The 25371-nt window shown below is 41.1% G+C and overlaps 1 protein-coding gene across 3 annotated transcripts in view; it reads right to left on the bottom strand.

Moving 5' to 3' along the window:
- The window catches only part of RGS7BP (regulator of G protein signaling 7 binding protein), a 74120-nt gene that overhangs the window by 29565 nt on the left and 19184 nt on the right, over positions 1–25371 (bottom strand). The window contains exon 1 of one of the 3 annotated variants that reach the window (XM_081940344.1): positions 14157–14174. The exons of 1 other annotated variant lie outside the window; for it this stretch is intronic. The gene's annotated coding sequence lies outside the window, so the exon portion shown is untranslated. Of the gene's footprint in view, positions 1–4978; positions 5115–14156; positions 14175–25371 lie in introns of those variants that run through there. One more of the 3 variants, XM_081940343.1, reaches the window with a different exon arrangement.

Raw genomic sequence — 25371 nt, 5'->3', positions numbered from 1 at the left:
TAATATCTGGGAGGCTTCTTGGAATGCTGGCCCTGCCTAAGTGCCTGTTCTGACCTAGGCTTCCCAAGAGCATGAAGCAAAATCTTTGTCCTGACCAAAAAAAACCTTTTATTCATTTACTGTGAATTCTGCTCATTCACATCCAGCAAAGTCTTTCAAGGGAGGATTTACAGTCACAGACCTTATCTGGCTTGGAGAGCTGACAGGCCGATGTCTACAAAACTTGACAAGGAGTCTTGGATAGTCATGAACCAATTAACCAAACTAATGGTCTTCTGCAAACTCCATGCCGCTCCTCCTTTATTTCCTCTGGGAGGGGCCATTCATTGTCCACCTGTGGCCTTACTCCCAAGTCAACCCCTATTCTTTAGCTGTTCCCTTCGTCTGGCAACTCTGTGCGTGCGCACACTGGGAACAGGCTCCAGCTGTTCGTCTGCCTCACTGATGTCTGACTCTGAAGGCAGCTGATAACTGGCATACAGCCCTGGTCCTCTCTCGGCCTCCAACACAGAGCCCTCATTAGAGTCTTCCCCAAACTCCAGGACTGGCCCATGTTCCTCCCCAACCTCCTCACAGTCCGAATCTGCTGCCATCTATGCTGGCGGGCCATAACAATGCCTTCTGTGTCTGATGCACAAATTCCATACAAATGCGAGGAGTGAACAGTTTTACTATTAGCCTCTCACTTTCTCTTTCAGGAGCACTTGTAGCATATATCTCTTCTTGTTATCTTTGGAAGACAAACATGACCACAAGCCTTGTTTCCTCTTTCAATATTTATCTTGTTTCTTGTGGCTTCAGCCTTGCCACATCTTCACCTTTGGATCTACTCATGAAAATCTGAATCAGGTAGTCCTCGATTTATGACCATTCCGTTAATGACTGTTTGACGCTACGACACTAAAAAGTTATTTAGTTGAGGTCCTCAAAATAACAGCCATTGTAGCAGCCCATAATCACATGATCAGATTCAAGCGCTTGACAATTAGGATGTATTTACAAAGTCTGTGGTATCCCATGGCCATGTGATAACCATCTACAACTTTCCTAGCAAGCTTCTGTCAAGCAAAGTCAATGGGAGAAGCCATATTTGCTTAACAACATGATTCACTTAGTGACTGCAGTGATTTGCTTAACATTAGCGACAAAAAGGTTTCAAAATCAGTGTGACTCTCTTCCTAGGTTGTATCCTTTGGGTGGACTGCTGAAATATTTTAAGGAGCACAGGATACACCTAGAGTAGCAACTACTAGCTTTCAAACTACTTAATTTCATCCCCATAGAGGGAGCTCTAACACTAACCATTAATTTTGCAAGGCTGTATCCAGCCAACAGTGATTTAGTATTTAAATTAATACAAGAGAAAGAGAATGGACAGGGGCAGGATTGTCTCCGTGGAAAATAAAGTATCTCCATAGGGTTATCACCAGCCTATTATAATATATAATATATTACACAATGCTTTATGATACAACATTGGAAAATATAGTTATGAGCGAACACTGTAAAGTAGATATTTTAAAGCAAAATGCGCTTGTTTCTTTTAGGGCTATTCCCATAAAAACATATTATGGCATCTAATTCTCTATTCTCAATAATTCCTCAATAATCTTGGGTAGGAACCAGAGCCAGATGGGAACTGGGGAACATCCCCATCCCTCAAAATGAATTTCCTCCAAGAGAAAAATGTCTAAAACAGAATTCCATTAGGGAAATTTAGCTTCCATGCCATGCCGCATTGAGGCAGTAATTGCTGCAAAAGGGGCCCAAACCAAGTACTGAGTACATATGCATGCTTATACTTTTCAGAGATCGGATATTGTTCTATGTACAATCCTTGTTTTATTGATTGCATGGAATATTCTAATTTTCTGAGATTGTGGATTTGGGGTTTTCATGAGCTGTAAGCCATAATCATCACAATTATGACAAATCACGGCTTGAACTATCTTGCTTTGCATGTAATGAGTCTATCTCATATATTAGTTTCACCTTTTAAGTTGCATTACTGAAATAAATGAACTTTTGCACGATATTCTAATTTTTCGAGTTCCACCTATAGTATGGGCATTTAAAGATACAACATTTGCAGAAGTTTTGGAACTAGTCTGAAAGAAATTATTTTAGTCCCTCTGGGAAGAAAATGAAACACGTGAATGGCTTGGCTATATCACCAGTAATTGGAATTTATTAAGGCATCAATAAACACGAACCCTTTTATGCCAAAGATGAACAAGATAGGACACAGCTTTGGAAAGACAAACCTAAACCTGATTTGCAACAGAGAACTGATGATATGGTCTGTTTGTCAACATCATCATCATTTTACTTCTTTTTGTATGGACAAGCAAGAAACAGAAGCAATCTGAATAATTTCTCTGTTTTGATTTGGTTTTCAATACAAATTTCCAGGAATGTTGTATCTTTCATTAAAAAAAAAAAGAGCAGTCATTTTTCTTGGGGATTTTTTCCCTAAAAAGGAAAGGGGAATATGTTTGGTACATATGTTTAGTATATTAACTTGATATAATTAGAGTGTTAAGATTGAACTTGAATTATATTTTTAGATTCCTTTGGGGAGTATGATGCAAAAATAATTTGACACGTTTTGGTTCCCTGACCGTATTCCCTTTAAACAGTCAGTTCCCTTGACAACCTTAGAAGTTTCATTCACTATATACTATTTTAGAGATTATTTATTTATTTAACTTACTAGGCTACAGCGGTCCCTTTTGTGGATATATTCTGGAGAGATATTTAATTAGCATATACTTCATAGAAGGATTTTATCCCTTGAATCTGTAGCACTAAAAATCTAGAATTAACTCTTACTACTGATACAATTGAGATTTTAAGAAAAAGAAGTGTAATAGCAATCAAATTGTTCTGGAAACAATATGCATTATAAATGTTTAATATGTTTGCAACCATGAATCATTATTCTGATCGGCTTTTTACTTCTGATCTTTAAGCAGCAGCACATACACGGAGCATTTAAGAGATTACACTAGGAATTCTCAGGCTCTGAACTATGGTTAGCAGCATGAGGGATGGGCAACAAAAAAAATCAAGATGGTGGGTGGGATCATGTGATTGCAAACCCTCTCTTTTATAAGTCATACACATAGAAAGGGGAAGGGCTTCAATTGCAATCAGGCCGGATGCGGGACGCGTAGGCCAGGCCCAGCTCAGTTCCGCAAATGGGAAAAACGTTGCAAAACAGGATGGCAATGAGACGTGGTGAGTTTGACACCCATGCACTATCTTGACCCTCGTCCTGCAGACACAATTGAGCACTGTGAAACTTCTAAAATGCTAAAAGAATTCATGTGAATTCTTCATGAACAGGGACGGAATGTAGTCTGGATTCCCAGGTGGGGGGAGCTGCATTCCAGAGGTCAAAGAGGAAGAAAAGTGTGGAATGTTTGGTCAGGTGGAAGACGGGAAAAACGGTTCCTCCCTAGCAACTCTCAGTGAATGTCTATAATCATGCAAATAGTTGTTTTAGTTTGGCAAGACTTTGGTCTATAGGTGAGGAACAACAAAGGAAACTACTCAGAAGTAACTCCATGTATCGTTCTTTGTACTTGGAGGGCGGGCTGACATAAACAAAGTAAATGAGTAGGATCTGAAAAGAAGATAAATATCTGCATGTGTAACTTGTGCTACTTTTAATGTATAAGATCCACTAAAATCACCCTAGCCAGTGTAAAAACATGCATACAAGAGCTCTAGAAGCATTTCCCCTCGCTCTAGCTGCATAACTTCCTAAGAGAAAATTTTTTGACATTTAGAATTGCTATGCAGAAAACGCACAACAAGCTGCCTACATAATTCTTCCTTGACTTTTGCTGGAATTTAGGATATAGCTATTAACTGTCATGAAAATAAGCCTCTGGGATGCAATTTTTAGAAATGCCAAGATGTTAAATAATAAATATATTCAATACACTTGACAACACTTCCAAATTTAAAAAACACTAATAACGCTATCTTTATTCCAGTAAAACAAGTCGGAAAGCAATTTATAAACTTCACTTAACTCCTGTAGAACATTATATTAAAATATTTACTCACTTCTTGTAAACACTGTTTTAATATTGTCCATTAATACAGAATAAGAGAAATATTCATATCTACATTCATATTTGAGGAGAGGATATAGATATCCAAATCTAGCAAAAGCAGCAGGAACCTGCATGCATACCTAGTAATATGGACTAATTGGGACATCTACCACCTGATTGTTAGCTTCAGTCTTTTTTTAAAATAAATCAACTGTGATCCTGTTGATAAACCTACTTATTTATATTTAGAGTCTAAGGTAATTCAACTCCGCATCAATTCTGTGTGCCCTTAGAAATCTAAACTTACTGAATTTATAACCTGCCTTATAAACAAAGAAAAATGCACTGAAAGAGAGGGAGTGGGAGAAGTAGATTATACTGGGGAAAAGAATTTCAGCCAATTCTGAATTGCACCAGAAATTCTAGCATATTGCCACCGATCAATCAGGATCAATCCTGCTGATCCATTACTTTTGCTAATGGGAACCTCAGAGATGTTCAGCAATGGTTTTGAAAACCAGGGGAATTTTCAAGGGGGCAAGGAGAGAAAGGCAGTGTCAGAGAAGGCAAGATGCCTAGTTGAAGCTCTACCTTTTTAAACTACTTTTGTGATGCAGATAAAAAAGGTTTTGGGTTTTGATGCCTTTTGTCAGCATGCCTCCCATAAGACTCTCTGAGTGGAACAGGAAAGTCCTTCCTTCCTTCCTTCCTTCCTTCCTTCCTTCCTTCCTTCCTTCCTTCCTTCTTTCCTTCCTCCTCACAAACAGTTTTCAAGATCAATATCATAACATTAGTTTTGGTCAATTCCTAGTGACTTTGTAGATGTGTCCATACATTTTTTAAAAAATTTCCAGCACTGCAATCAAATTACAGATTGAATTACACATGAAGTATTTTTATAGTTCACTTACCTTTTATAGTTCACTTCAGGAAAATATTCTTATATGAGAATAGTAGCAACCATAATTTTCATAGGGGCAAACATAAAGTCAGGAATAACAAATATTTTGTGGCCCACAAAAAAAACACCCCTCTTATTTCTTCTGCTAACCCAGGGTTGTTGTTTTTTCCTTCAACCAATCTGTACACATCATTTAACAGAAATTGACCATCTGAACTTTAACTCGTTCATTTGCTTGCTGAGGAATTTTGCTCAAGCAGAAAAGTTGTTTAAAATAAAAACAGCAGAAAGAGGAGGGGAAACTCTGCAAAGGAAGAGAAGGTTAAACAGAATTTAAGTAAAAAAGTTCAGCCTGCATGTTCAGCCTGTACAAGTATGATCCCTCAGGGCTTACTAAGCCAATAAATAAATCTCTGCAGTCTTTTAAGATCCCCAAAACAAATAGCTTAAAAAAAGCTGAATATAGTACAGCTGGATAAGGAAAATGACATTCTAAGCGTGGGGTTATATCACAATGACACTCTTAAGATTATATACAATAATCTTAAGGTTAGCATAGAATTGAGAGGAAAAGCAGATAGAGTTAGGGTGGACAACTCATCTCAATTAACACAAATGGAATGAAGAGGCTTCTAGATGTCTTTATTTCTTCGTTTTGTTAAAATCAGTTTTGTTTACAATAACACAACACATAGCACATGATTTGTGTTCTACTAGGAACAAGAATGCATAAAGAAAATGCAAGTGTACAGAATATAAAACTATGATTTTGTGTGCCCTATTTCATGAGCTGCCTTTATAAATTGAAACAATAGTGAAAATTATCTTTATGTCCCCTTGAATATTATCCAAAGAGGGACATGTTACCGTAGGTGCTTCATCATCCTTCCCCTTAAACAAACCAGGAGTTTCCTCTCAAAATGTTTAAACTTGGGGCACTGTCAAAAAAAAACAACATAATAAATTGCTAACAATTTTCAAGCCGTCAGTATTGATGGAACCTTTCCACATTTACTTTCAACTGAAGGACGTTAACATAATGCAAATTAAATTTTTTGGTCCACATTTTAGAGACATGCAGGTTTATGAAAGTACACAAAGTTCTCTGAGTGAGCTGCAGTAGATGTGTAAACTTTCAAAGTCTAGCAAAGGCAAAACTAAGAAGTCTTATTTTCCCCCTAAATTAGGCTGCTGAAATCTAAAAGGCTGGAAGTTTGAGACAAGAAGAGATTGGTGTGAGACATTAATGTGAAAGGTACACATACAATTCTGAAAACGGGTGATGAGCTAAGCATGCTTTCTTTCTTTTTTTAAAAAAAATTATAATATATTTTTAAACATAAAAGCATGCTTTCTGTGAAGTGATGTGTACGTCTTTTTGCATTTGCCTTTTAAAATACACCTGTCCAGGGGTGAAATCTATTTACCTTCGCTAGCGTTTCGCAAATATGAGTGCACGAACTACCTCTGGTGCATGCACAGGACCTTCCGTGCATGCGCAGAGCGTCAAAAATGGACATGATGACGTCTGGGCGGAGCCTGCAACCGAGCATGCCTGCAAAGGTAACTAGAATGGTGAGGGGGGGAATCCACTGTGCCACGCAATTTAGATTAGCTAGAAAGCAGGAAATGCTTTCTAGCTAATATAAATCGCACATCAGAGCTGTTCGTCGAAAATATCGGTTCGCCCGAACCAGTAGCATTTTTTACTATCGGTTTGGGTGAACCAATCCAAACCGGTAGCATTTCACCCCTAAACCTGTCTCCAAGTAGCCTTTCCCCACCATTTCATGTCCGCTTTTCTAAATGAGCCTATTAACATCTCCCACAAGAAAAGTGAAAAACAAAGCAGGTTTCCTGTAGGTTAAAAGTCCACTTAAGCCACGCAAAAAGGCTATTCTGTTCTTAGCTAGCCAGGCACTTTAGATGTCACCACTTCTTGTTTGAAGATGTGACCTACATTATCATTATGCTCCAACCAGAGCAGCAATGTAGAAACAAACTTATTATTTTTCACTGATAAATATTAGTGTTTATATTATTGTCCCGCAATATTTTTCTACCATATATTTAATACTTTATAATGGCAAAACAGACCAAATGTATTCCAATGGTTCAGAGGATTCCCTGAAAAGCGAACACACTTGATGTTAAAGCCTCAGTGGCACAGTGGTTAGAGTGCAGTACTGCAGGCTACTTCTACTGCCTACTGGTTGCCTGCAATTTGGCAGTTCAATCCCACCAGGCTCAAGGTTGACTCAGCCTTCCATCCTTCCAAGGCGGGTAAAATGAGGACCCAGATTGTATGGGACAATATGCTGTAAACTCTGTAAACTGCTTAGAAGACGGGGTTGTAAAGCAGTATGAAACAGTATATAAGTCTAAGTGCTATTGCTAAGTGCTATTAAAAGGGTAAAAAAGAAAATGCAGTAAATGCGTGTCCTTTTTTCTGTTTTTGCCATTAATTGCAAGCTTCTTATAGTGGAATATTTAAATAAAAAGAAAATGAGCTAGGAAAAATACACTAGAAATTATCAAACAGTCTCTGATACCCGTCTTATTAATTTCTAGAGTTTGACCAGATGCAATACTGGATAGATTACTAACAGAAGTTACTAATTTCTAGTTTTTGTCTTGTAGAGGAATGCGAACAGATGCAGTGAAATCTTAAATGTAAAGAAAAGAGGCAATTGTTGCTAAACAAGTCTGGATCTAATTCCAGGATTTAGGAACAATCTTGGCAATTTTTTAGATATTGACTTAAATCCAAGGTAGGATAAAATCAAAGAAATATGAATTTAATGCATATACACGTATCACATTCATACCTATGGTGAGCATCTTGATAGGTATGTTTCTTACTTTCTGGATCCAAACTTATAAAATTTGTCATAATAATTTTGTTCATGGTACTTAAGTTACAATAGGGTAACATTACCATTGCTTACTGACTTAAGATGAAAAATGGATTGTTGCTGTAGGGAAAAAAAGCCTTAAATGATCTGGGCTATCAACCAAAAACCACTTATTCTGAAACACTCCCATTAACTTCAATGGACTTACACATGAATAAATGGAAAGTGGACTGTAGCCAGAGCCCAATGCTTTCAATTTAGACTCCTTTTTTAAAATCTTGTTGTGTTAGATTAACGAATGTGTCATTTTCAGAGTATAATTTTAAAAAAAGAAGCAAGCAAATAAAAAAAGAAATTCCCCTTGCCATTTGTCAGGCACATAACAGTTTGAGACTCAGCAAGGTAAATTCATTTTACAAGGCTAGAGGTCTTTTCAAATGCTGGAAGACTCTTCCTTAATTCTTTCACTACAGGACATCAACCTCAATCAAAGGAACTGGGTTTAGCCCAGTGTGAACAAGAGCCACTCTTCATTTATGGAGTGGAAAAATACACAACTTCATTCTCATCTAATCCCTTGTTATTCTGTATTTTTCAGAGTACAAGACTCACCTTTTCCCCCCCTAAAGAGGGTGAAAATTTGAGTACGTCTTTTACACTGAATGTAGCCCTACTCAACCACCGGACCCCATCCTTTGGACTCCACCTCCCAGCAATTTACCTCCTTACAACAAACGGGGAAAATGGGCCTTGCAGAGGCGGCAATAGGCTATGACAATCCCTACAACCTGAAACAGCTGATGATCGGGAGGCCTGTGCTGAAATTGAAAGTGAAACTTGCTGTTTGCTACACTAGGCCAGTGGTGGGCAACCTTTTTTTTCAACTGAGCCAAATCTCGCCAAAACCACGATTGAAATTTATTTTGAGAGCCACATTTTAAAAACCGAAAATATATAGGATGGTACACTGTTTTTAGTTTCAATAAACTCTGGCATTTGAAGCACGCAAGTCTTAAAGCTGTCAAGTTACAAGATCCTTGCATCCCTAACCCTTTAGGAAAAAAACCCCAAGGGGTCTTCAAACCTGACAGCTTGAAGACTTGTGGACTTCAACTCCCAGAATTCTGAGAAATGAAGTCCACCAAGGGCATCAATCATATTAGCCCAGGGATCTGCAAAATTGGCTCTTAAGACTGGTGGACTTCAACTCCCAGAATTCTGAGAGTTGAAGTCCACCAAGGGCATCAATCATATTAGCCCAGGGATCTGCAAAATTGGCTCTTAAGACTGGTGGACTTCAACTCCCAGAATTCTGAGAGTTGAAGTCCACCAAGGGCATCAATCATATTAGCCCAGGCAGGGATCTGCAAAATTGGCTCTTAAGACTGGTGGACTTCAACTCCCAGAATTCTGAGAATTGAAGTCCACCAGTCTTAAAACAGCCAACTTTGCAGACCTCTGTGTTAGCCCAAAGCCTGGCGCTGGGCGGGCCTTGCTCCCCCATTGGTGGAGCCCCAGGAAGCGAGGAGGGAGAAAAAGAGACGGAGGCCAAGGAGCTTCTCCCCCCCCCCCGCAAAAATCTTATCAGGGAGCCGGCGGGCAGTAGCAAATTAGCTGATCACGCGGCGTGATCGGCTAATTTGCTACTGTCCGCCCGGCTCCCCGGTTAGATTTTTGCTGGGAGGAGGCGGGGGGGAAGCTCCTTAGCCTCCGTTTCTTTTTCTGCCTCCTCGCTTCTCGTCCACGCCCGACTTCAGGAGGATTGCTTGTTTTGAAGTGCCCGAGAGGAGATTTTTGCTGGGAGGAGGCGGGGGGAAGCTCCTTAGCCTCCGTTTCTTTTTCTGCCTCCTCGCTTCTCGTCCCCGCCCGACTTCAGGAGGATCGCTTGTTTTGAAGTGCCCGAGAGGAGGGAGGGGAGCGGGCACCCGGCACACAGAAGAGCCACATTAAAGTGTGTAAAGAGCCGCATGTGGCTCGCGAGCCGCGGCTTGCCGACCACTGCACTAGGCAAATTTCTGGGAGGCAGAAGCAGATTTTTTTTTCTTGTGCTAATCAGGCTGTTTGCTGCAAGGAGGTAAGTCAATAACTATGAATGCCTATAGAATGTTCAAATTATTAGACTTACTTTTTAAAGACTGCTTTATTATTGTTCTAGACAACTTAACAAAAATGAAGAAGCTTTTTAAAATAAATGCTTGATCTGAAGAGGCCCAGTGCTATTGTATCTCCTTTTAAATAGCAAAGAATAACTTCCAGAAAGCCACATTAATTTTAACAGCATATGTACAAGTATAGTCTGAAATGTAACACCACAAACAGTGTATATTGTCTGTATTGTTTGATGCTTGTTGCAAGGAGGCAAATTGCTGGGAGGCAGAGGCAGATCTTTTCCCCTTGTTTTCCTCCCCAAAAGCTAGGTGTGCCTTATACTTCGGCGCGTCTTATACTCCAAAAAATACGGTAAATTCCTTATTCCAATCTTGCCCTTGTTTTTAGGTCTTGCTTTGTTATCCTGTCCAATGCCATGTGCTACTTTTCAGTTATTTTGTTAGTAATTCCTCAGCTCCAAACAACTATTGTGGCCTCTAGTAGAAAGTGCCCTTGCCCTCTTCACCATCACTGCACATTGGCCTTTTATTTTTTTTTACAAGTTTATTGATGGAAAGTAAAAAGCTTTTCCCACATTCACTGATGGAACAGTGTAATGATGCATTTGTCTTGGTTTTTCTTTTCCAATCCAGGTAGAGTCAAGAAGCAGAGCATTCACCATTCAGGGCCCAGGGTGAACAAATTCCAACAGAACTTCAAGCCATACCTGTAACCAAAGGTGGTATTCAGTCAGCTCAGAGCAGTTCAAGAAAACTGCTAGCGGAAATTTTGAGTAGTTCGGAGAACTGGTAAATACACCTCTGGTTGGCCCCGATCTCCCGCCCCCATTGTTCCCTGTCCTATATCCCCTTGTCTTTTAGCTCAGCTGATTTGCGCAACAGAGCAGATTGCCGCGCCTCAGCTGAGCTAAAAAACAGCTCAGCTCACTAGGGCTGACATCATGGGCGGTCTTTGAGTGCTGCGAGCACACGCAAAGCATGTGTTAGGTGCGTGCAAAACGCTCTCTCATAGAACTGGTAGGAAAAGATTTGGAATCCCACCACTGCCTGTAACCAAAGTGAAGGTTGGAGATGAAATCTGTAAAGGGGTTTCTTAAGCCACTTTCATCTCCAGCTGTAAACGAATTTAATTTTGGCCTTGAGAAGAGGGTGGGAGAGTAGAAATAGTTATTCAGTCCTGGGAAAATAGACAGCGGGGGATAGAAATTCGGCTCTGCCAGGACTTTGTTGTCCTTCAAAAGAGGCAGAGTGAAGATTCTGGACAGGCTTCCAAGGTTCTTGAAATAGACACTGCTACAATAAGTAGCATTCTTGGAATCTCTGCGTTTCTTGACATGGCCTACCTCAAGGGGCCAACCCTAGCCAACTTACACACAGGAGAAAGCTACAGTGCAGAAATAGCATTAATGGCTCTCTTGTATGTTACTTTACCCTAAATGGTAATAAGTACTTGCATGATTATTAAATTCCAACACATTAGCAGAAATGAAAAGACAACAGATTTAATCTAAATTATGGCACAGGATCAAGCAGATTCAAATGCCTTGATTTTTAGAACAATACAATTAATAAAAGGGAACTGTATGGGCTGGAGAAAATCCTTCCCCTTAGTTTTAGCAATTAAAAAAAAAGGAAATTGCAAACAAGAAAAAAAACTACTGTAATAAACAGACTTCAAAGCAAATACTGGATAAAATTTACTTGTATAAATGTTTTAAAAAGTGTTTGTTGGAAAGGCTGAGAAAAAGATTCTATATAATTTCAGCTATAAAGATGTTCCACATAATTTATACCATTAGGTTTACATCATAATTGGGACATTTAAAAAATAAGGGAGGGGGGGTTATCAATTCTTAGAAAAGAGTCCAAAAAAGCCCAGCCTGAAGGCCAAACATGCCTTCTACTTTTATCGCAACCTTTGCACTTAAAGCCTCAAGACACCATTAAAAAGAGGGTTACAGTCCCAACTACTTTTTTCTATCCAAAGTTTTGTGGTGCCCTTCAAGTAACAGGAAAGGTTGACTTAATTATGGCTTTATAAGCAACCACTTTTTAATTAATAAATGCCATCTGCAGGTTCCAAGACATCCATAAACAGAGTGCATTACAGCAGTCCAACTTAGTCATAACCAGATCTAAGTGTTCTTCAAATCTAAAGTAGCATATATTGAAAAATTTAAAATAAGCAGAAATGATAATCGATGGACAGGAGTCAAGTGCTCTATTACTCAAAATTAGGCAGGTGCTTCTGAAATGCTCAGGCAATGAATGAAACCAATCCACTTAATTTCCATCATTGAGAAATGCTGCATGTGCTATAGTTATTCCACTGTCGCAGTATATTGAAAGAAACAATATCTTAAAAATAAAGACAACTGCTGTTGTAGTACAGGTTACAATTGGGACAAATTTTATATGTTCTGAACTTTAATTCCTGATTCTGGGGATTGTAATTCTAGATATCTGGAGATATACCAGGTTAGGGAAGGCTATCTTAGTCTAATAACAATTAAAAACAACTAAAGCTCATGATGAGTTAATAATCACTCTGGCAGCTGACAAGTTCTCCAACCCACAGCTGTAAACAGAGCTGGCCTTTGAGAATACTTTCTCAAGCTGTCTTTGCTTGTGGGTAGCACAAAATACAATACCAAAACTGAATTATAACCGTAGTTTATAGCAGATAGGCATTACTTAAGATATCTCTATCTGCAATCATCTTCCTTACTGGAAATATGTATTTGCAATCTCTCTTTCTTTCTCATTAATGCAAAAGAAACCCAAGAAAGTATAAATTACCTATTGCTAAAAGAGGTAGTCATACTTGCTATTTTCTGCTGATGTTGCAATTGATCATAATTGTGAATGCAAAGCACATTCACATTTATAGTCAATGTATACCTATTTTATATGGAAGTATCCTCATTAGGCAACAATAAGAGATTAAATATAGGAAACAATGATGTAGCTGAAATTCTGTATGTTTTTATGTATTCATTAACTTATAATTCACACTACTTAACCCCCCATCTCCCTTATAGAGAAGCTCTGAGCAGTGTACAATTTAATCAATAAAATTAAGCACTAAAATAGAACAATTCAAGATTATTTTTTAAAAATATATATAAAACATAAAATTACAAAAGATGGAGAGTTGCAAGATGCAGAAGTTAGCAGTTGTTAATCCAGACTAATCCATTAGCACAAGGCAAGTCAACATATAGATGTGAATTTCAACTCCAACTGGTACTAAACAACATAGGACAACAATAAGGAATTTATTTAGGATCACAACGAACAGGTTTTTTTAAATTATTATTTATTTATTTATTTATTTATTTATTTGTTTGTTTGTTTGTTTGTTTATTTATTTATTTATTATTTATAGCATATGGCATGTGTTAGCCAGGGATCACTGAAGTGGCTGCCTGCCTCTGTGAAAAGAATTTTTTCGGGTGGTGTTATCTTACCTGAATGCCAGTAGGAAATTGGGAGTAGCTCCTTTCCTGTCCCTACGCGGTTTATTCGCTCACAGGAATTGAGCCGCCAAGCTGTCGACCTCAGTGGAGCACAGGCTCAACGTCTTACCATGTGAGCCACCTTGGCCCCACACAACGAACAGTATCTGCAGGCCATACAGTATATTGCTGGCTTCTGCATTAGGAGAAGGCTATTCTTTGCAAAACGCATCTCCTCTCAGAATTCCATTTACAATTACAAGCAATTATTTCTAGGATTATGTTTTAAACTTGATAACCCATTAGTTATCAAACAGAATATTTTCAAATCATTCTATTCTTAGAATAATATTGGACATAATCAAGTCTGAGTTTCAAGCTCTTTTTGCATATTGAAAATCTACTCTTCAATCACTGACATGAAGAATAATTAGAAGCAATTGCTTTATGGCATTTTACAATTTAATCATGCCTTCTTCATATTCTTGGTTTTATCACGTTGTTAACAATTCATTCTAAAAGAAATCTTTGGAAATCTTACTTCTAATAATGTCAACCTATTTCACAATGCCAGACTTTTGCATCAGAAGCCAAAGATCTTGCTTGTTCAGATCAAATATATACTTAATCTAATATTTCAATTTCAACAAAAGCCAGATCTACAAGTGCACCAAACCATAAGCAAAATATGAACACAGCAACACCTTTTCACTCAGATTCCTCAGCCAGCTTTTTATCTGATCCTGGAAAAGAATGTTGGTCCTTACCTGAACGTTTCTTTTCTGCAGAGAAGGCGGGAGGGTCTACAGCTGGGCTTAGTCACAGCCTGATTGGTCCAGAGACTGATGGAATTTTCTTGAAGACACCATCCTTCCCTACTGGCTCCCAGTTTCCTTGAGGTTGAATGGAGAAGCTGTAAATCTTATGTAAGGCAAAACAACTGGAGACACATATATATACCCCACGACCGCCCCTCGCTGGGCCTAGCTGAACTTACTAAGGCGGGATGTAGCCGCCTTCTTTTCTCTGCAGAAAAGAAATGTTCAGGTAAGGACCAACGTTCTTTTTCCTGCAGATCGGTGGGAGGGGCTACAGCTGGGACATACCCAAGCTAAGTTCCAGGGTGGGATGAAGACCCCGGGGGAGGGGAGGTCACCACCTGTAGTAGAACTCGATGCCCGAAGGATGTGTCCGCCAAGGTGAAACGGTCCAAACCATAGTGTCGGATAAAGGGCGTTGGGGAGGCCCTACAAATGTCTTCCAGGGGAGCCCTAATGGCCCACATGCCATGGTAGCGGCACTTCGGGTGGAATGGACCGTGATCCCCTGGGGAGGAGTCCTCTCTGAGGCTAAATATGCCTCAGTAATGGCTTGTTTCAACCATCTACCAATGGTGGTAGATGAGCCTCTAGCACCCATTGTGCTGGGCTGAAAAGATAGAAAGAGTGCCTCTGACCGGCGGAAGGAGGATGTGCCTCTAAGGTAGATGCGCAAAGCGCGGCATACATCCAGCCAGTGCCACAGGTGTTCCCTCTCATGTGAAAGAGAGGGGCAGAAATTAGGGAGTATGATTTCCTGCGAACTATGAAAGAGGGAGTTGACCTTCGGGATGAAGGTTGGATCTAATCTAAGGACGACTATGTCTTGGTGGAATTGGCAAATGTCGTCCTTTGACGACAATGCTCCCAACTCCGATATGCGTCGAGCTGAGGTAACGGCGACGAGAAAGGCTACCTTTAAAGTGAGGAATCTGAGGTGAACTATCCTCAACGGTTCAAAGGGAGCGCCCATGAGGGCCCTAAGCATGAGAGAGGTCCCATGTTGGAAAACAATGGATAGGAGGGGGGCACAGGTTCGCCGCCCCTCTGAGGAACCGTTTTACTAAGGGAACCTGGGACAAAGAGAAATGACCATCCCCAGCCAGAACGGAGGAGAGGGCAGCCACCTGCCTACATAGGGTGCTATGGGAAAGGCCGTGGTCTAGGCCATGTTGAAGGAACTCAAGGACTTGGGCCACTGACGCATTAGCCAGAGACAGATTGACTCTCTCATACCAGGAGGCGAACGCCGACCACGTAGAGTTATATATCTGTGTGGTCGACGGTCGCCTGGCCGCTTCAATGGTGGAGATGACCTTGGCTGATAAATGTGCCTCCCTCAGGAGGCACCACTCAAGTGCCAGGCGGTCAGCTGGAGCCACTGGGGCTCCAGATGGAAGAGGACCCCCTGGCACAGGGCGATCTCCTCTTGAGGAATCCTCCACGGGGAGAGATGGACAGTTGAAGGAGGTCTGCAAACCAAGGCTGCCTCGGCCAATATGGGGCTACTAGGATGATGTGTGCCCTCTCTATTATTAACTTCCTCAGGTCCCCTGGATCAGAGGGAGAGGGGGGAAAGCATAAAGGAGGCCTGGAGGCCATGGACTTCTGAGCGCATCTGACTCTTCCGCATTGCACGCTGGGAAGCGGGAGAAGAACCGAGGCAGTTGGGCATTGGACGGCTTGTGAACAAGTCCACCAACGGGTTGCCGAAGCGGTGGCAAATCTTGCGGAAGAGCTCTGGAAGCAGCTGCCACTCGACGTGATCGACTGTCGGCCGATTTAGCCAGTCAGCCTGATGATTGGCAATGCCCGAGATATGATCTGATGTTATTGAGGCCAGGTTCTTCTCCGCCCAGAGCCCAAGCTTCTGAGCTTCCAGGCAGAGACATTTTGAGTGGGTCCCCCCTTGACGGTTTATGTGTGCCTTCGTGGCTACATTGTCCGTCAAGAGGACCACATCTTGTTTGGTAATCGAGTCTCAAAATTTCAAGAGTGCAAGGCAAGCTGCCTTCAGCTCCAGCGAGTTTATATTGTGGCGATGTCCAATTTCATCCAACGACCCTGCGCCAGTCTGGATTCCATCAAGGTCCCCACAGCCGTAAAGGCTCACGTCTGTGGTGACAGTAATGCGATCCGGTTCCCAAATGTCAGAACAGTGAAGTATGGCCAGAGATATCCACCACCTCAGACACCAGCGGAGATCTGGAGGCAATCTGACTAGATGCAAGGAATTGCTCATGTGATGACGTTGGTAGGGGATGAGCATCCATTGAAGCGTCTGAGAGAGGAGACACACCCAGGGAACTATTCCTATGCATGACACCATCTTGCCCAGGAGGCGGGCCAAGGTCAGGATGGAAACTGACCGACTTGCGGAGACATAACGTGCCAAGGATTGAAGACTATTGAGAAGATCCGGAGAGAGCCGAACAAGACCCGCTACAGAGTCTATCACTGTTCCTAGGTGTTGGAGTCTTGTCGAGGGAGAGAGATGACTTTTGGGGAAGTTGACGGAAAACCCCAGGGAATGTAGAGTCTGAATGGTCAGGTTCAGGTCGTGGACAGCCTGCGTGCGGGATTGGGCCAGGAGGAGCACGTCGTTCAGATAACAATGGAGTCTCACTGGGTGGGAATGCAGGTGAGCTGCCAGAGCTGCTAGGACCTTTGTGAACATGCGCAGGGCAGAGGCTAGACCGAATGGGAGCGCCCTATATTGGAAGTGACGTCCCTTGAGGGAGAATCGGAGGAATCTGCGATGGGCTGGCAGTATGGGGATGTGTAGATATGCTTCCATTAAATCTATTGAGGCCATAAAGTCGCCCCGCCGAATCCCCAGGAGAATAGACCTGAGGGAGGCCATCTTGAAGCACCTGTAGACCAGGTAAGAGTTCAGGCGCTTCAGATCCAGTATTGCCCTCCATCCCCCTGAACTCTTCGGGACCACAAATAGGTTGGAGTACAGACCCAACCAGTACTCTTCCCTTGGAACCGGGTTCCACCACCCGAATATCTACCAGATGTTGAATGGCTAGGTTCATGAGACGCCAGCGTTCCAGATCCCGAGATGGAGAGAAGGTCCTGAAGAGCGTCGGGGGAAGGGAGAGAAATTCCAACCGGAGGCCATAACTGATCATACACCTGGCCCAAGTGTCTGACGTTATCTGATCCCACTGATCTGCGAAGGATGCCAGGCAGCCGCCTATGGATTGACTCTGGTTGGAGTCATTTCCCTCTGTGGAAAGGACGGCCGCCCCCCCTCAAAAGGGACGCTTGGACTGTCCCTGAAACCTACTCCTATCCTGGTAGAAAGATTGGTGACTCTGCCTGTCATATCTATAGGAGGCGTATCGCTGCTGACGGAAGTCGGGTTCGGGAGGCCGGTACAAAGAACGTCTCCTGTAAGAAGAGGGATGAGAGTCCTGCTTCTTGGAATTAGAAGGGAGAACCTTTTCTTATCCTTGTTCTTCACAAGGATCGGATCAAGAGATTCCCCGAAAAGATTGGGGCCGGTGAAAGGAGCTGCAGCCAACCCCCATTTGGGAGTTGTCCATTTGCCAGTTGCGAAGCCACAAAAGACGTCTAGACGGAACTGAAGTGGACAGCGCCCTGGATGCAAACTTGATGAAATCTAAAGTAGCATCTGCAGAAAATTTTAGTCAGGTCTTGATGAACATGTTTATCCTGGATCGGGATGTGATCCTGTAGCTGGCAAAGCCTCATGACGGTTGTTTGGTTAAAATAGGAAGCTGCGGCCGCTGATTTGATCACCCAGGCGGAAGCAGTGAAATTTTTGCGTAAGGTGAGCTCTGCTCGTTTATCCTCGGGCTTCAATTTATCCGCCACATAACCGGGAACTACGGTGGAGGCATTGGCCAGGAGCGCAATGGGGGGATCTACAGTTGTAATTGAAGGACCTTGGAAAAAGCCTGCTCCATATTGTAGAAGTGGCGGTCATTACTCCCAGGGTTGGGCAAAGAGGACGGTTGGGCCCACTGGTTCTGAACCACCTCTAGGAAGAGAGGAGGGGCTGGGACCTCCTCCTTATCTGTATTGGGATTGATAAACATAGCTAGATTGGGGTCCCTGTGTTGAGACACTGGCGGAGCCCCAGTGCCAATCTGAGTAGTCTTCTTGGCCTTATGTAAGAGGGGCTTGAAGGCTGGTGGTGTAAAGAGGCCTGGAGAGGCCTGGGAGTCTGGAGGAATAGTATCCTCGTCGTCTGAGAAGCCTAACTCTGGATGAGTACCTTCCCCTAGTGCTGAGGCTCCGTTGACCACCGATGGAGAAGGGGCCCTAAGCTGACCCTGGACTCGGGACGAAGGAGGAGATCTGTGATGTCTATTGTCAGAATGAGATCTAGACGCTCTTTGAGAGGAACGTTCCTTTGGACTAATCCTGAGGCAATGCCTCTAGAGATTGAAGAGATGAGCCTCCTGATGCTCTCAGGCAGGAGGTCCAAATCCTCCAGGTCATCCTCTGACGGTTGCATGGGAGCCGGTCCCTGGGGAACTAGGTGGGAAGAGGGTAGATAATCTCCGGAGGGAGAGGAACGACTGAAGCCCCTAGGTGGGGAAGGAGAGGGCGGAGGGATGGGCCTCAAGGAGACCTGGATCTGTCTGGAGATGCGGGCCTAACAGGGTGAGATCGTTTCTTAGCTCTGGCCACTCGCTTCTCCAAGGCCTTTTGTCTTCGAAGTTCATCCCTCACTGTAGCTCTAGAAGGGCGCTGATGCACAGATGGCCTAGAAGCCGCTGCCCTAGTTCGCAGCCTGCCCTGGCCTTCCTCTCTCCCATCATCAATGCTCCCTTCAGGAGCCTGCGCTGACCTGGTACTCGTGGAGGCCATTCCTCACTCACATGTCTGAATCTCGTGGAGAGTCAAATCGGAGCCTCCCGGCCTCGATATCTGGCCGTGATGCAGGCTGAATAGTGTTCTGCCGGCCTCGATGGGTGGCCGCGATGCAGGCTTCAGCTGTAGATATTTGCTACCACCAAGAGGTTGCTCCAAAATAGCTGCTGCGCCTCGTGGTAAACAAAAATGGCAGCTGCCCGATGAAATAGCTCTGAGGCAATGGCCTCCTGGCGAGCCGAAGCTATTCGCTCTGCTTCCCTCTTTGTGAGGAAGAGTCAATAAATGCAAGCAATTCTCTGTTGTACTTCTAACTTCCAGTCCTTCCCTTAGGCAGCGAGAGATTGAGCAATGATTAAATGCAAGTTCATATAAGCATTTCAAATGTGCTCTAATTCATGAGCACCTACTACTTTTGTTATTTTTGGTGGGAGGAGATGATCTTGTTCATGCTTAAAATGGTTCTTGGGTGATGGCTTATTTTAAGACAGCTTTACCCAACTAGGCTCTCTTTATTACCCTCAGCTCCTGGTTATTGTGTTGTGATTGATGGAACTTGTATTTTGACACAGATGGAAAATTCCAGGTTGGGCAAGACTAAGTTGCAATACTTACCTCTTCAGGGATATCATACATTTGACAATTGAGCTTATCTAGTATAGAAACAGTGATTATAAAAAATTACCACTTGGGTGTTAATTGTATCTTTCCAGGTTTAAATATGTTTTTGTAGTATTATTAATACCACTGGGTGGAATACAATTATCAGTGCATTTTAATAGAATAGAAACAGAGACAGACTGCATTTATCAAATTTTCAAATGGCTGACGTTGTTTAAGTACTAGACACTCAGGTGAAATAATAGTGATTTAAATTAATACATGATAAAATGCAAAACTATCTTAAGTCCAGATGTAATGGAAAATGAGGAACCAAGGTTCCTCTTATGTGACTGAACCACAAAACGCTTCAAGTTCCCACATATTTCCCTTAATCTCCTAATGTTTTCTAAGTTCCAAAGAACCAAAAGCTTCTGTTTTGTTCACACAGATTGCTTTGTTCCATCTAATTCTAGAAAGTGTGGTTGCTTAAATTATATTTTCAGAGGAGGTCAAGATCCCAAATAATGGATCAACCATGTTTTATTCTCACAAAAGAAATTGGATTCCAGCAGTTCAAACATAAGAATTGTTTATTTAAATTAGACAGCCTTTATTTCAGCTGTCTTCTTATGAGAACAATGGGGATGGTGTTGAAGAAGTAAAGAATGTTCAAAGCATGGTAAAACTCATCCATAGTACGGATACCCTGATTTCCCATCACATACAAAACAGGCCATGATTTAAATACATGATTGTGCAAAGATAACACAATTCAACCTTATTGTTATGCTAATGTATGCCTAGTAATTAGAAGAGAAAACACAATTTAGCCTTTGCAGGATAAACTTCTTGATAATACAATACTATCTGGTACAGCTGAAGTGTTATGATATATATATATATATCAACCTCAACCTTACACGGGAAAAGACCCGAATACAGCAAAACCAGCATACCTACACCCGTGAAAATCTACGAAAACATATATATATATATATGAGTTCTGCCATGAATAGAGTTTACCTGTGTTTATAGTTCACATTTAGTTATAAATAAAACTTGTTTTATCATGCTAATAGTGAACATAACAATCACAAAACTGGTATAAGGTATATATTCCTCTGACATGGTTACAGCTGTTATTTATTTGTTTTTATTTATTACATCCCACCTTTATTATTTTTACAAATAACTCAAGGTGGCAAACATATCCAACACACCTTCCCCTTATTTTCGCTACAACCCTGTGAGGTGAGTTTGGGCTGAGAAGGAGAATGACTGGTCAAAATTCACACCATTGGTTTTCATGGTTAAGGCAGGATTCAGAGTCTCCTGCTTTTTAGCCTGTAACCACTAGTCCAAACAGACTTTATTATTTTAAAAGTAAATCCAAGTGGCAGACATACACAATCCTCCTTCCTTCTCCTCTTTCCCCCCACAATAACCCCATGAAATAGTTGGGCTGAAAGAGTGTGACTGGTACAAGGTCACCCAGCAGGCTTCAATGGTGAAAGCAGGACTAGAACTCAAATTCCCTGGGTTCTAGGCCAGTATCTTAATTATTAAAATTATTCACACTTTTCTGTTTCAGGGCCTGGAATACATGGGTTGAAATATATGCACACCTACAGTATACTGTAACTTGGGGTCTTAAACTCACATCACGGCGGTGTCACATGATGTTATCGGGACTTTATTCCTTCGCTAAACTGGGCGTGGCCAGCGCGTGACACATCTGGCCTGTGGGCCAGGAGTTTGACAGCCTTGCTATAACCTGTAAGATCTATAAACTGGTAAAAGTATTTCGGTGCTGCTATTTCCCAGAAGCTGCATGCCTCTATGAATAAACAACAAGAATGCTTTTTAGCTCATTTGCTTTTAAATGGCTTGTCTTGTACAACTTTGCAGTTTTGTTTTTTTTAAAAAAAGCCAACCACCTTCATGATTAGCAAGGGCTTATCGTAACTTGTGGCAAAGTTAAATGTTAATGCAGACTTGGATGCTTAGATACTGTGAACAAATAATTCTCTTTTAAAATTCAGTAAAGCGAGGCACTGCACCATTTTGTTAAAGGCTTTTGAAGGCAGTGCTAACTGTGGAGTTCCTGTGTGCGCTCTAAGCTTGGTTATTTTCTCGCACACATTTCATTACACAACTAAGTAACACCTTCAGTGCTAAAGGGGAGTGGGACTTACTCTGTTTATATACAGTAGCTTGTTCTGTCAGTCTTGGTATGGCTGATGTTTTCTTCTTGGAAGTTCCATGATTAGGCTGTTTTGTTTATTGCCTATTTGTCTGAGTTGATAGTTCTTCGATTAGGGTATTGTTTACTGCTTATTTGCTGCTCTGGTGTTAGATCTCTGCTTAGCTGAATGTTGATGTTTTATCTTTTTGCTTTTTTATGGTCTCTTTTGAATGGCAAGCAAATCTAGTTCATCTCTATAGGTTGTATGCATAGCCAAGCTCAAGAAACAGAAGTAACAGGATTCTAGAAATGCCTTTATTGTTATATAATAGAATAACAAAACCTTGACAGCCTCTCAGTTTTTACAAGTGGCATACTATCCATCTTCAGATACTCCACGAACACATGGAAATTCTTCCCACCTGATTTTGAACATTCTGTGGCTCCTTCTTTGTTTCTGTCTAGACAAGTAAAATAATTTTGAAAAGGTTGCTTTGTACTAAAACCTCAAGGCTTTTCCCAGCATGCCAGCAGAATCACAGTGTTTCTCAACCCTGACAAGTTTAAGTGTTTGGACTTTCCACTCCAAGAACTGAAGTTGGTTGGAGAATCTGGCAGTGGAAGTTCACACATATTAAATTTGTTAAGGTTGAAAAACACTAATCTAGGCCATCCAAGCCTCTGCTCAGTGCAGAAATCCAGGTAAAAACATACCAGAAAGATAAATAAATATCAGATAACAAATTAACAGAGTTGGAAAGAGCCTTGTAGGTCATCTAGATTCTACTCCAATCCCCACCCAAGCAGTAAACCCTACATGATTGTCTTGTCTCTGCTTGAACCTTTTCTATGACTTTCCATGGAAAATGGTTTCACTTTTGAAGTAAGGTTACATCTGTCATTAGGGTTAGTGTTACACCAAAATCTGCCCTGCTGTAAACTTATATTAATGATTGTGTTCCATACTCTGGAACAACAGAGAACAATTTTTGTTGTATAGCTCCCATTGGAAAGTGGAAAATTGTATTATATTACACCAAGAGGAATGTGTGTGTGTGTTTACGATGTGATTTAATATTAAAATAAAACAATTAAAATAAAGAGGAAAGCCAATATAAATCAGAGACATAAGGTAGTAAAAGGAGGGTATATATATTTGAATCTAAGGTTGCTTTCTGTAAAGCAAGGTTATTGCTTTTTTACTTAATGGCTTAAAACCTAGGTTGATTTAACTGCGGTAACAAAATGACACAAACAAATAAATGTTTAAGTCCAATACTGGCACATGAAGTCTGAAAATGTAATGTTTTTTTAACTTATAATTTCAGTGGCTGTTCAGCTTTTCTTGCCTGTATCTCAAGGGTGCATTTTTACACTTTTAGATCCAGTAGAGAGCTTGTGAGACGTGGCCATGACAAAAGGACAGGCTGTAACTTGTTCAAAGACAAAGCTATTTAATAAAAAAGAGGCAACAGCCCTCTGCACTTTCACGTTCAATTTTTGAGCAGCTCCCCCAGGAAATGCAAGAGGAAGCGTAAGGTGGAAGTAAACCCATAGTAGAGAGATATTTTATGAGTACCAGTTATAGGTAAATTACTTTGTTTTCTATGTCATGAATTACTGAAGTGCAATATTGGACTTCGACCACAGATAAATACTTTTAAAATAATACTTTTATTTTTCTTTTATTACATAATTTACAAATGGCCAATCAAAGAATTGTTCCTGCCGGCCAGCTGGTTTTTGTCTCTCTGCTCTGCCTGCGGGAGACACGTTCGCATGTGCGGGGGGTTGCACGCACATGCACGGGGATCGCACATGCATGCACAGGGCACACATAGGGAGTCACACACACATTGCATTATGGATGCGCGCACACGCATGCTTTCGGCATGCGAGAACAAAAAGTTCAGCCATCACTGCTCTAAGGAATACGGAGGACATTATGTACTGTAGTTGTGTTAGTTTCAACGTATTTTATGGCAAAAGGTTTTTTTGGGGGGTAACATTGAGTGGGCAAAACTACAGTATAGCTGAAAAATAATTTAATCTAGTAGAGTCAAAATATACTCTTATTGTTATGCACACTTGAATTTTCAGTTGGATCAAATTTTCTATATATAGTCTACACCCCTTATTTATGGCAAAGTAAAAGCAGTCACGTTCTAGAAAACGCTGAAGAAATTACCTATTATAGACTTCAAGACTCTCATATGTTAAATCGATGGTGGGATTCCAATTTTTTTACTACTGTTTTTTGGGTGTGGCTTTGTGGGTGTGTCAGGGGAATGATACTGCAAAATCCTCCTTCTCTCCCCACTCTCAAAATTTCTGCTACCGGTTTTCCAGAACCTGTCAGAACTGGCTGAATACTATCACCAATACAATGACATATAAATACTGACATAGCAATAAATGCTGATCAAGATGATGTGAACTTTCAATATGGAGTATATTAGCTAAGGAAACGTTTCAAGTCAGAGAATTGGAACATTAGTAGTAGTTAGTTCTCATATTTTTTTCAAGTGGAACTGAACAACACCCTACATTCATTAGACAGGCAAACTGGCAATCTGTTTGGACTATGGTCCCCTTCATATTTTTCTCATTTTTCAATGCCTTTGCAGCATTTCCAGAAAATTCTTAATTTTTCACAGGAATATGAGAAACTCACTTGGATCACTTTAGACAATTTACTTACTCATTTTGTTCAACACTTTCTGACCTTGCCTGATCTTGAAAAGCTAACAGTGGAACATGGTTACTATCTGACTGGGAAGCTACCAGGAAGAGAGGAGCCTAACCTAGATAGGAAAAGGGGGGAGGGGAATTCTGCAAGAAGGCAATAGCAAATCACTTCTGCACTATTGCCAAGAAAGCCACATAGATGTGAAATTGAATTATTCAAACATAATGAGTCAAGCTCAAATACAGGAGGCTCTAACTAAGTAGGAAGTTGTCTTATATCCAATCAAGACTATTTAACCACCTTACTTATAGTATTATCAAATAGATTATTATTATACTAGATTATTCAAATATTTCAAATAAACTGCTACAAATTATTTTGAAACTAAGGAAGCCAGGGATCAGACTTGAGACTTTCTTTAACTAGTAGTCACTGTTCTGAATGATTTTAATAGCATAGAATAGTTATTGCAACACAACACAGCAGGAAAAAAAATCAAGCAATAGGGCATCATCATAAAATACACTAAAAAGAGTGTGCAGGGTTCACCAAATCATGTTACTGTTCATTCTAGAAATGAACAAGTTTGTCAATAAGTCCATTATGTCAGCTTACTTCTGCATTTCCTTGCCAGTACTAAATTGTGCTTTAAAATTGTTACTAATTTTTTTACTAGAGCAAGGCAGAAGAAAAGCTTCATTCAATAAAAAGGCACTTGCATACCCTTGTATTCTGAACTTTCAATTTCTTTAAAGTGAATATTGCAGTCATCTCGCATCTCCTAAACTTGTGTTTACTAACAAAATCCCCAAAGGAAATATATACCTGGAACAAAA

The sequence above is a fragment of the Natrix helvetica genome (assembly GCF_964273705.1).
Source record: "Natrix helvetica genome assembly, chromosome: 2".
Classification (NCBI taxonomy): domain Eukaryota; kingdom Metazoa; phylum Chordata; class Lepidosauria; order Squamata; family Natricidae; genus Natrix; species Natrix helvetica.
The sequence above is the reverse complement of the archived record's forward strand: the minus strand, read 5'-3'. Positions and strand labels throughout refer to the sequence as shown.